We start from the raw sequence: 13,284 nt of genomic DNA on the forward strand, positions 1-13,284 counted from the left end.
TTGTTATTATGCATCATATTATGTATTTTGTTAAAGCATTAGTAGATTTACTTAAAGATGTATTTGAATTGCTTAAGTCTAATTTTGTATCTTTTTATGATGAGATTTGTCTTTTCATGATCACATTTACGAGATTCTCTTGGTCATGATTTAATAAGTGAAATAGTTGATGAAAAAGGAAACAACAAATAGTTCACCCTCCAAGGAATCTGAGATTAACTGGGACTACCCAAAGTACTACTCTCATCATAAATTATCCGAAATGCCTGGACATCTAGTTTGTTCTTTGCAAGTTGATGTAGATGGATCAATTCAAGATGGAATGATAGGGACATAGTTCTCAACTTTCCTTCTACCAAATCACCAATTGTTTTTTTGCTGCTAATTATAAATAAGGATGGAAGACAAATGGCTCAGGGGGGATGGATTTGATACAAATTATATGGTTTCATAAAACTAAATGCACAATCATCATTTAAAACAAAAAATTCCAATCGCACTTTAAACATTTGCAAAATTCATTAACATAAATTCATGATTGGCTAGGTTAGCAAAATCCCAAAAATACAATATATATTATAGAAGAGAGAAAAAATTGGGGATGAAAGAGGATCTCTTAATGGACCTCCAGTTACTGCCCCTGGTATTTGCCTTTAAGATGGAAGATATTTGATCTGTAAGGAAATTGGAGTACCCAGAGAGAGAGCAAAGTATAAAATCATTATGACACATGGCTTAACAGGGTCCATATATGATACCTTTCAAGGCTTGAGGTAAGTGCAAAATAACGTTCTTTTGCCAGATCCAATTCAGTGGTTGATGGTTGTGAACATATGATAATGGCATTTTTTAATGTCCCCAAGGATTTTGTTTCTTCACTATTTGTTGATCATTGGCATCATTTGTACAAATGTATGAACTTTCCTATATTTGCACTCTTGTAGCATCGAACACAAAAGAGAGAGAAGATAACTGGTGCTCAGTAGCTAATTCATGTTGTAATCATTTTCTTTAAAACTTGGAATATGCAAAGGGAGAAATGTGTGCTTGAGATTAGATGGAAATTTTTATGGAGTTCTATAGATATATTTTTTTTCTTGTGCTCAGTTGTTTTCCACAACGTTTACAAAATGAACTACTATTAGGCTTAAGAATGACTTAAGTTTGCTTCCCAATATCCAACACTAATGTCATACATAAATAAGTGTAGATATTACTTGAAAAGTTATTCACTATTGTGGGCTTCTTGTGCCATACCATTTGAAACTTAATGTGATGTAAATTTCATAGCTTTATGCTCGAAGGGTGAGCGAGGACATGATTTATTTTCTCTCAAGTATAGATAAGCGCTCCAAATTTTACTTCTTCCATTCCAAACACTATTATTTTCATTGTTAGGGCCTATATATCCTTCTGCCTCTATTTCTAATCTTTTTGTATATATATTCGAGAGGTAGAAAAACCCGGCATCACTATCAACATGCCCTTTGCACCTTCTAGTGCAAATACTAGTAAATATATAATGTCACACTTACAAATCACTTTATGATGCTTTTATATGTTTATCGTTGAATATGCTTCCGGCTTGGTCCTTTTTAAAAATATTGCTCCCCGCTTGATGAATGTGGCCTTGATTGCTCGAAGCAAGTGTTTTAACACCATAAGCCCTCATGCATTATAATGCCCTGTCTACAAATGATAAAGTGCAATATGACTGCAACTTCAACTGCTCCACACATACTATTGTTGATTGTCTTAACTCTCCCACGACTTTGTAGAACCTCACTCTAATACCAATTTGTTAAAAAGCCAGAGAAAGAAAGACACAAAATTTCACACACATAAACAATACAAGATACTATTCTTCTATTGATCACACAAACTCGAATTAATTAAAATGAATCCATCATAAAATATTTATACTTTTTAACTCGCAATTCCATTGATCCTAACTTCAACATGCAAACACTTACTAATCTTAACTTTATCAAATATAACACTGAACTCAAGGTAACACTCACTTGACTCAAATTAACTAACACTCTAAATATAAACTACTTTACATGCGAGCGTAATTAGCTAATTTTAGAACTATAGATAACTCAAAGCTGGTAATTATATTCTTCTCCTCATAAATTTATTTAAAAAGTCCTCCCCCACAAATACCTACAAACTAACCACTACGCATTATTGAAAAGCCCCTAATACGCTCATAAACGTTGGCAGGCATCTCCATATGGATATGGTCTTACTTGGGATGTTCTGACTAGAGGGAGGGATGGAAGAATTTCACGAAAAGATGGTACGTACTAATTATTGCGAATGTTTATTAAGACAATGCATTGCAAACAAAATGTCAGTACCTGTATCTAGTCTAGCCAGCTTCAGCGATAATCGTTAGAAATAACTTTTGCAAATTTTATTAGTGGAGATGTCAGAAGTTTATAAATACTTGGTATTTTAAAGAACATAAAGCGTTAATTTATTGAACTTGAGAGATTCAATTTAAATTATAACAATTTAAACTCACTCCAATGGTTAAAAAAATAAAAATAAAAATGAGAATAAAGTAAAACGTTTTAAATTGAAGTTGGTATTAAAAAAAAACTTTGAAAATATAGGGATTTGTTTTATTATCATGTGAGGTATATGAAAATTAGAGAATCAACATCTCAAAATAATAATTTTTAATGAGAGAACAAAGTAGCATATTTTCGATTGGAGTTGGTATTATAAAATTACTTTAGGGGAATTGGTTGCATTGTTATTATAGTATAAAATTATCTATTATGATATCAGTGAGAAAATAATTTTTTTGTTAAAGTGAAAAAAAATATAAAGATATTTTATTTTTTTAATGAATAAATGTTATATAGTAATAAATATAGAAGAAATATTAAAGTGAAGAAGAAATTGTAGATATGTATCTTAATTTTTGTAATGAATAATAAATTATGCACTAGAAAGTACTTCATAAAATGGAAATTTTTGGGCATTAGTAGAGTACAATCTCTCATTTTTATCATTCAGCATATCTTAAAAATGTGGGCTAACAACTTGGATAAATATTTCAAGAGATAATTTTCATATGATGTTTTTTAATTATTAAGCATATCTTCATAATATGTAGTAAACAATTTGGTTTAAAAGTTCTAATGGGATAATTTTGATATGATTTACTTGGTAATAATTTTAGGATAATTTTTTCCAAAGTGGAGAAGAAGTTGTGGATATGTATCTCAATTTCTCTAATGAATAATAAATAATGTAGTATGATCTGTCTTATAATAGGGCAAAATTTTGACACTCACATGGTGCAATCTCTAACAATATGGGGACTAACAACTTGGATCAAAGGTTTCAAGAGGGATAATTTTGATATGATGTGGTCTCTTCTTATCATGAAGCATATCTTCTGATAAGTTTTAGTTGGTATCTAATAGTCCTTTTCACCATCAATTAGGTGCATTAATAATAATACTTGCTTAATACATAAAAAATGCATGATTATTTGAATTTGAGAATGCCTATGAAGTTTTTTCTCATGCATATATCCTTAAGGGTTTGTTAATAAAAATATTTTCCTAGCATGTATGGGTACTAAAAACATGGATAAGGTTTAAATAGGGATATCTCTCTACTCCCCCTATTCCCCTCACTCCCCTTCTCTCTCCCTCTCTCCATCTCATTCTCTCCTTCTCTCTCTCCTCTCTCCTTCTCTCCTCTCACCCTCACTCCTTCTCTTTGTCTCTCTTTTCCTCCTCCTCTCTCTCAATATTCCTCTCTCTTCCCTCTCCTCTCTCTGCATAACTTACTCTCTCCTTCTGTCTTAGTCTCTATCCATCACTATCTCTCTTATTCCCACCCTCTCTCCCTCTCTCACTCTCCCCTCCATCTCTATCTCTTTCTCTTTCTCCCCCCCCCCTCCTCCAACTGTCTATCTATTTCCAAATATTGTCTTCCTCCCTCTTCCTCTCACTTTCCATCCTCTACCTTTCTCCTCCTTTCTCCCTCCCCTCTCTCTCCCCTCCAATTCTACTTTGTCTCCCTTCCTCTCTAATTACCCCTCCTCTCTCTCCTACTTCCTCTCTTTCTCTATCCCTCCCTTGCTCCCTCGGTCTCTCCTTCACAACAACCCCTTTTCAACTTTGTCTCTTTCTCTCTCTCCCCCCTCTCTCTCCTCACTCACTCACTATATCTCTATCTATTCTCTCGTCACTCTCTCTCCACCTTTCTCTCTTTATACATCTCTCTTCTTTCATCTATTTTATTCTATCTCCCTTAGTTATGTCCCTATCTCCCCCTCTCTATTCCTCATCTCTCTCTCTCCCCCCCTTTATTTCTTTATCCCGCCCTCCCTCCCTTGGTCCATACATCACAACAACCCCTCTCTAGCCCTCTCTCTTCCCTCTAGACATGTCTCTATCTCCCTCCCTTTAAATTTATTTATCTTTCCCTCCCTCACTCCCTCCTCTCTCATTCTCTCTATCTCTAACTCTTCCTCTCTCTTCCCCCTCCACTCTCTCCTTTTCTATATATTTTTGTATATGCCCCAAATTCTCACTCACTACTACACTCTCCCTTTCTCCCCCCCCACCCCACTTTTCTCTCTTAGTCCATTCTTCATAAAAACCACCCTCCTCCCCCTTCCAACTTTTTTTCACTCTTCCTCAATGTGTCAACCACAACAATCTCCTTACCACTCCCTTCCCCACCCTCTTTTACTATTTCTCTTTCTTTTCACCTCTCACTCACTCTCTCCCCTCACTCACCAACTCATTCACCTCCACCGCTCCTCTCTCTCTTTCTTTCTCTCTTTATCTCCCTTGGCATCTCTATCCCTCACACTCTTTCCCTCCCCCTCCCTGCCCTAATAACCCCACCTCAAAAATTTCCCATGTGTTAAAGTAACTACTTATAGAAATGTGCCCACATTCCTAACACTAGGAATGTGTAAGCATTTTTAATGCTAGGAACATGCATGTGTTTTTAGTGTTGAGAACACACACACATTTGTGTTATAAACATGCATGCATTTTTAGTGCTAGGAATGTGCATGTGCTTTTTTGAATTTAAAATTTCTTGGTCATGAAGCTTACATGCATGATGACTTGGTTGCTTCATATATAGATTCAGGATAATGAATGTGATGGTTTGGACTGCAAATACATGATAACACCAATTTTCCAGAAAACACACACACACACACAATGCATGATAACACCAATTTTCCAGAAAACACACACACACACACACACACACACACGCACACACACACACACACACAATGTTATTTTTTATAAGCTAGACAAATCTATTGACCATGAAAATACATACACATATGGAGTTGATTATGTAGATTATAAATATATAACTTTTTAAAAACTAATAGTATCTACTATTTTTAATACAATTTTATCTTGACATATATCAAAATCTTAAAATGCATCCATCGTTTATTTCTACTATAAATTTTTGGAGCCTTAACCATTTGGGGAAAAAATATATGGTGCACTAGAGGACATTAAAACCTACAATAAAAAAAAGGATTATTTGATAATATTAAGACCCTTTTAGGTTGCACTAACATAATGATTTGCAATTTGGTTTTAATAATAATAATAATAATAAAGATCATAAATTTTGAAAAAATAATTGTGCATAAGAATACTCTATTTTCTAAAACTCTACAAATTTTTGTAGCAAGATTCCATCATTTAGGTACTCAAAGGTTTCATTAAATGGAACAAATGCACTATATTTTGAATGAAAATAACATAGCAATAATAGAAAAAACTCAAAATTCACATAAGTCTAGACACAGATTTTATAAATAAAAAAATATATATTCAGAAAACTAATTCATTTGTCTACAATTCATCATTTTACATCATCTTCAAATTTATTATGTAAGTACCTCTAATCATTCCACCAAATAAACATATTGTTGTTTTTACAAACATTACCAATAATTTGTCATAAAAACTATCATTAACTTACACCCACTTTAGACTCACAGGAAAAAATTTCCTATCTATTTTTCACTAATTTTTAATTAAAATGAATCTCACCATATTTTATCCACACTAAGCTAAAACATATTTAGATATATTGTTAATAACTTTATAAAAACTATTAGACTTAAAAACAATCTTATGTAACAAACAATAAAAACTATTTTAATATGTTGAATAATAATATTTCTAGTTTTACTTATAAGATCATACATCCTTATTATCCCTGCCACACGCATTTCGTTGACCATGGATTAATTTACTATTTGACCAAAAATATTAGAGATTATCTTACATTCACATAACCATTAACATAATTAAACTTTGATAAATCTTAAGAGATTATCTTGTTATAAAAACCTACAAATATATTGAAGTGTGAATAACTCCTAGGAGTTCCAAATTCTTTTGTAGCTCAATTTCACTTCAATCTAGTAATTTTGCAAAAACAATCTTCCAAAAAGCTAAGAATTTGCATACATTGATTTCAAAATAGTTACAAAGAAAGTAAAAAATGCTTTTAAAAATGCATTAAAAACACACAAATGGTTTAAAATATGCATTAAAAACAAACTGCTTAGAATTAGGTAAAATCCTTGATCCTTTTCATAACGTCCCTCTTAGGTACAGCTATCTCAAAGTTAAATCATTGCTGTAATTTGTAAATAGCATTGGGATATTATATAGATTTAGAAAATAAATAAATAAATAAATGTTAATTTATTATGTTCTTATTAATTAATAAATATAATTGAATCTAGAGATAAGTCTTTAATTGTATTCTTTTATATTTAAACTATAGTTTTTTATTTATTATTTTTAATGTTTTTAAATATTTTCAAAAATATATTTAAGATAAAAACTAACATATTACTTTTTACTTTTAAGCATCCAAAATGAGTAAATCATTACGATCTCTAACTATTTTATATATTATAAATATATAATGATTATGTAAATATGTAATTTTATTGTTTAAAAAGTTATCGGCGGGCGAACATCAAATAAAGTGGGGCACCAATTTTGGGAGAATTACGTCAACACATGGACAACTTGTGCCAACTCATTAAAATAAACAACTATCAACTTGTGCCAACTCATTAAAAATCTCAAATGGCAATGGGTTGAAATGATTGAATTAAACCATTCCAATGTAAAATAAAATAGAATAAACTAAATCAAGAGTACGATGGAACCTTTCTTTATTATAAATAGATTTGCTAACCACATTCTTACAATACTATGGGTCACTACTAGACTTGATCAAAACCATATAACATGGATTTATTCATTTACAAAGCAAATATGTTTACACGTATGTACAACCTGTAATAGGTTGAAGAAGGGTCTACTAGTGTCTACCCTTTGTACATAAATACTTTTAATAATGAATTTTTTTTTATTAGGCTTATGTTTATGTTTATGATAATTAAATATTAAAGATGATGATTTTATTATTATTATTATTATTATTATGTTTATGTTAATTAAATATTAAAAATTGATTTATATTATTTTGAAAGTTTTTATCAAAAAGTTTTTGATAGTTTTGTATTTTTTTTTAAATTAAATGTTATTAAAATATACATATTTATATTGAAAATACTTTTAATAAGGATTAGGAGAGATACTTATTGTTTTTAGAATATTATTAAAAATATTATTTTTTAATATTATGATAAGTAATATTGAATTTTTTTTTAAGTGTTATATTTTTTTGAATAATGGTAATAAATTAATCTATATTTACTAATAAAAGCAAGTGATAATTATTTAGGTTGTGTGATAGGGAACAATTTGTTGTAATTTCATGTTATGAGATATTTGTCTATAACATGATTATGTACCTTGATTTCCTGGAATAACAAGTAGATGTTAGTGGACTTAGCATGTTATGAGATATTTGTCTATAACATGATTATCTACCATGATTTCTTAGAAGAACAGGTAGATGTTAGTGGACTTAACATGTTATAAGATATTTGTCTATAACATGATTATCTACCTTGTAGATGTTGGTAGATGTTAGTGGAGGTAGATGTTAGTGGACATAGCTAGTACCAATAGATGTATGTGTACGTAACTAGTACCAGATTTGTACAATGAACCACATAAAAAAGGAAAAAAAGAAAAAAAGAAAAAATAAGTGAGAATTATCTCTAATATTAATTAACCTCTCAATATGTTACAATATTCTTTTGAAAATTGATAAATAAATAAAATAGATTTTTTATTTTATTATCTTTTATATCATTAAGTGTCACTACTATTACATTCGTTAACCCTTAAATGGATATAATTAATATTTTATGCTATCTCTACTTAGGTTTAATTCCTAAAATAAAAATTCATGAGAATTACTCTATTTCAAAGAATTATAATGGCAATAAATTGAATTGATCTCCAGTGTAACCTATAAATTATTTTAAACTCCATAATTTAATTATATATCTTCATAGTTAAAATGAAAAAGACAATAAACATTTTATTTAGAATTTTTGTCGGGGCTTATGGAGTATTAATGATATTATATCTATCTATATTTTATAAATATTCTTTAAACTATTTGTGTTTGATTTATATGGACAAATTTATTAACAATAAACATGTGGTTAAGGGGAAACTTAAATTGTGGGTAAGTGAGTCTTGGATTAGGTATTATACTATTTTTATTTATGTTTTATTTTCCGATAAAAATTTATGATAATTACTTCATTAAAAAAATTATAATAATAATTTATTGATCTCAAATGTAATCTAAAAATTATTTAAAACTCTAATTAATTAAGATTTAATTACATTTTTATAATTAAAACCAACCAACAATAAACATTTCATTTAAAAATTTTGTTACTCCTATAGAGTATTATTAATATTATATGAATATTATATCTATAATATGTTATAAATAGTGTTTTTAGAGGAAAAAAAAAAAAAAAACTAAATTGAAAAACTTTTGTACACTAATAAAATGATAAGAGATTTATTGAATTTAAAAATTAAATTATAATTTAAATACTATTTAATTTGATATTTAAAACTAAAATTAAATGTTATTAATAAAGTTTTCAATACTTGTATAATTTAAATTCAAATGTAAAAACATTTAATTATTCAACTGCAAAACATCATATTTACAACACTGTAATGAAGTCAAAACAATTGTATCCACAAAAACACAAGGAAATCAACACACTTATATTAGGTTATGATTTTAGGTCACATCCAAAATACACCGTAAATCATTTAGCATTTACTGTTCGGCGGTGACTGAACTCTGAAACAACATTTAGTATTTTATCCAGTGGTTGACTTTTGAACCAAGATATACACAGTGCAACTTGATAAAATAATAATCTCGTCTTATCACAACGAGCTTACCGCGTCGTATCTTTCCAGTTATAGAGCAGCTGTACGAAAGAATATGTGATGAATCTATACACAGACATTTGCACGTTGTATCTTTGCAATGATAAAATAACAACCTGCGAAGGTCCCGATACGCTGTCTTATTGTATAAAATAATATGTGATCATGATACCCTAAACCCTAAATCCAAACTGGAAACCATGTTCGCCTTGCCAAGACGAACTCCTACGAAGACTTTTCACGATTCGAACTCGCCCACAGAGAATTGATCCCTGCAGCACAACAATACCCATCCATATAAATACCCATTCTTAAACTCCTTGTTTCTTCCTCCACATTCTATAGCGCCACTGCTTACCATCAATTCTCCGTGCCCGGCCCCGCTTTACTGCCCTGAAACGCCAATGTCGAAGCTTCATCATCAGCACTGTAAATCAGCCCTCCTCCTCCTATTATTTTGGTCCTTAGATGCTGTTGCACTAAGCGTGGACCTTGGAGTTGTTAATGAAATAGTGGGTGGTCAGAACATCGGAAATGCCAAATCTAAAGCACCGCGTTTTTATAGTCATCAACTTACAGTGGGTTTCTACCGTTGGAGTTGTCCAGCTGCGGAATCCATTGTGTTTGAGGCTGTGCGAACTGCATACATGAAAAACAGTGGAGTAGCTCCTGGGCTCATTCGAATGCATTTCCATGATTGTTTCGTCAGGGTAAGGCGCAAATATTCATTAATCCATCATACCATACATCAATTTATCAACATTTTCTCCTGCCTCTGCTAATACTTTATCACCTATTGCTTTCAGGGATGCGATGGGTCTGTTCTCATAGACTCCACTGCCAACAACACCGCAGAGAAGGATAGTCCTGCTAACAATCCAAGTCTTCACGGATTTGAAGTGATTGACGCCGCGAAATCAAGATTAGAGAAGGTCTGCCCAAACACTGTTTCTTGTGCAGACATCCTCGCATTTGCTGCTAGAGATAGTGCAAAGCTGGTAATTATATTGTCTTTTCTTTCGCTCACAATTTTATAGAAAATGTCCCGCACGACAAATACGCAATATTGAAAAGCCACTAATTTTTTAATAAATGTTGGCATGCATCTCCATACAGATATGGTGGTCTTAGTTGGGATGTTCCGGCTGGACGGAAGGATGGAAGAATTTCACGAGCTTCAGATATCGCGGGAAACTTACCTCCCCCATTTTTCAATGTAACACAGCTAACCCAAATCTTTGCAACCAAAGGTCTGTCACACGAAAGAGATGGTCATACTGTCGGGTACGTACTATGTCATGTTTCTACCTACACATTTACAAAAAAATTAGTTATTTCCCCCTCCGGGCATTATATTGCCACGTCACTTTGTGTACTTGGTTCCCTTTTTTCCGGTTGAATGCATTGTGGTTAACGATCTCAGGTGATCGGAAAGGCTTTCCAATGGAATGGTGGCTCGCCTGCATTAATTTACCGTGCTATCAGTCCTGGTCACTTTCATGTTTTAACGTGCCAATTCCTTCTACGCTTTACACCTCGCTGGATCCTTATCCTTTTCCTGCTCCATCATGTGACATGGTATGGGCAGCATACCATCGGCTGCCGAGCTCCTCGGGCTTCACCCATCTCTTACGGTGAGGATCGCAAGTCCTTGATCTGAGGGTTGAGGGTTACTCTCGGGTTTTGAGTGTTCATTTACGCCAGCTTGAGTCTCAAACTGTCCATTTGCCTCGGCGCCAGCTCCAGTTTTGGTTACGCCTTTCTTCGTGCCGGGGTTCACCTGTAAGTTTTTTGTCTGCGACCCTGGTTCGAGGCACAGAAGTACCCATCCAGTGTTTTCGGGATTCAAGCATACAGGTAAGACTATATTGTTCTGCTTTCAGTTTATTTCGACTCCCTTTCTCCTTGAAGATTTGCACTGTTAAGTTTATGACTATAATAGTCCTTCTATTTTTTCTGTTGGTTGAAGGAGGACGAGTGCGGCTAGAAGTGCCAACTGCTACGAGGGATGGCGAAGCTCTTAGGATCTCATCCTTTCGCGCTGGTCACCAGGTAAGCATCATACTCCTGATGCAAGGTTTCCCTTGTTGGAGTACAATGAATATAGTCATTTGCTGGCTGCCCGCTTCAGGGTTCATATTTCCCTACTTGTTTTTCAGATCTGATGGCAGCCGCCAGAATACCCTGAATAGAGTTCCTCTGGAGCCTTCTCCGCGGTTGGTTGGGTTGCTGACCCTGACAAACCTGACTAGGGGTTTGGCACACCTTCAGTGTTTTATGCCTTCGGGCTATCTCTGTCCTTGTCCTATGACTGCAACTGTTTGGTTTTCGTTTTGAAAAGTCTGTTGAGAGAAATATGTGAATCCTCAGTAGTTTTCCGTTTGAGTTTGCTATAATCATGGTACTATTTCCAACATTTAGGAAAAAGGACCTCAGGTCCATTGTAAATATTTGTTCTATTTACCTTTTGTATTAAAGCTGAGCTCTTATGGCTCCTAGACATTTTTGATGTAAGGTACATTTGATAATGGAAATATATTCGTCTGGTTTCACAATTAAATTTATTCGCTGCTCTGGTCCAATTATTCTGCTTGTCATATAGTTCCATGCACGTACTTGTTTACTGCGAGTTTTAGTTATGACTATGCAGAACTCAGAATTTATGTCGGACCTGTTTTGATACTATGAGGCCCATAATTTATAGGTTCCTCTGGTTATAAATTTCCTCTAGTTGGTACTTTACCGATTTACGTGTGCATTTGTTCATAGCTGAAGCAACATGTTTACTCTTTGTCCATTTATGAATCTAAATGGTTTCCTCCATTTCTGGTTAAGTTGCTTATATGTTTTACTAGGTGCATTTACTGTTGAGCTTGTTACCGCCCTTTTGTTACATGTGAGCTCCGTCCCGATGTTGGGGATGAGCACTGGTTTAAAACGACATATCTGCCTGAATTTTCTCGTGGTAGTGTACAGTTTCCCTTTTTCATTATAAGGGTTTCTAAATAATTAATGGTTTTCGCACCGATTCCATGCACATTCCTAGCGAGTCCTCCTACTTTTAACCTCTACAGTTTTCTACTATTTACTATTAAACACATCCTGAGGATTTCTAAGGCCACCCGCGCCTATCAAACTCTATAAAGACAGTCGGTCACGCCCTTATTCATTTCCTGGGATGCTCACAACGGAGTACCCTTGTTCACTAGTTGTTGTCTCTGTTTCTTTATACCATTCCCATGGCTACCGTGCCCTTCATGGAAAACCCTGGGTATAAACAACGTCTGTCCTAACAGATCTCTCTGCTATTACTTCCATTCACAATTTCCGGGTTACTTCTGTTCACAGTTTGCTGGTTTGTGTCTTCTGTTGTTTTTTTTTCTTTCTTTATAAAAGGAAAAGAATAATCTTCTCGGCAGTATTTGACTACCACAGAATACAGAGATAAAGATATCTAAATCTTCTTTAACAGTCACCAATTAATCATAACAGTAATCTCTATTTTTTTTTAACAATAATAGAAAAACACTTAAGAATTCGTACAACAGATTCCCTCAGAGGTTTGCTCTACTTACCTGGTCTTCCGGGTTGTAAGAGCTCCTCAAAATAATTCACTTGGGTTCTCTGCTTTTCCTTGACCACCCGACCATGAGATTCGTCTTTTGGGACCAGAATCTCCCCCTAGCTCTCTTGTAGGACTACAATCCTCAGTGAGACGCACGCACCTCGTGCTTGGCTATCTAGTCCTCACCAGATTTAGCCGTTCGATCTTTTTCTTTTTCTTTTTCCTCTGCCTGTTCCTACAGCACAGATTTTCCTCCCCCTTCCCCCTTTTCTCTAAAAGCCCTTCTAGTTAGGGGAGGTAGTTAGGTTGCAACCACAACAATCGTCTTTTCCCAAC

At 33.4% G+C, this 13,284-nt stretch overlaps 1 long non-coding RNA gene and 1 pseudogene across 1 annotated transcript; both read left to right on the forward strand.

Moving 5' to 3' along the window:
• The first annotated feature begins 9,787 nt into the window (after nucleotides 1-9,787).
• On the forward strand, nucleotides 9,788-11,370 carry LOC149238387 (peroxidase 5-like; annotated as a pseudogene).
• On the forward strand, nucleotides 11,040-11,947 carry LOC149238388 (uncharacterized). The gene is made up of 3 exons (XR_016245368.1): nucleotides 11,040-11,240; nucleotides 11,353-11,435; nucleotides 11,543-11,947. It is a non-coding gene; the product is annotated as an uncharacterized LOC149238388 (long non-coding RNA).
• The last annotated feature ends 1,337 nt before the right edge of the window (nucleotides 11,948-13,284 follow it).

This window comes from Pinus tabuliformis, chromosome 8, assembly GCF_031772625.1.
Source record: "Pinus tabuliformis cultivar Carrire ecotype Pingquan chromosome 8, CPIR1, whole genome shotgun sequence".
NCBI lineage: Eukaryota > Viridiplantae > Streptophyta > Pinopsida > Pinales > Pinaceae > Pinus > Pinus tabuliformis.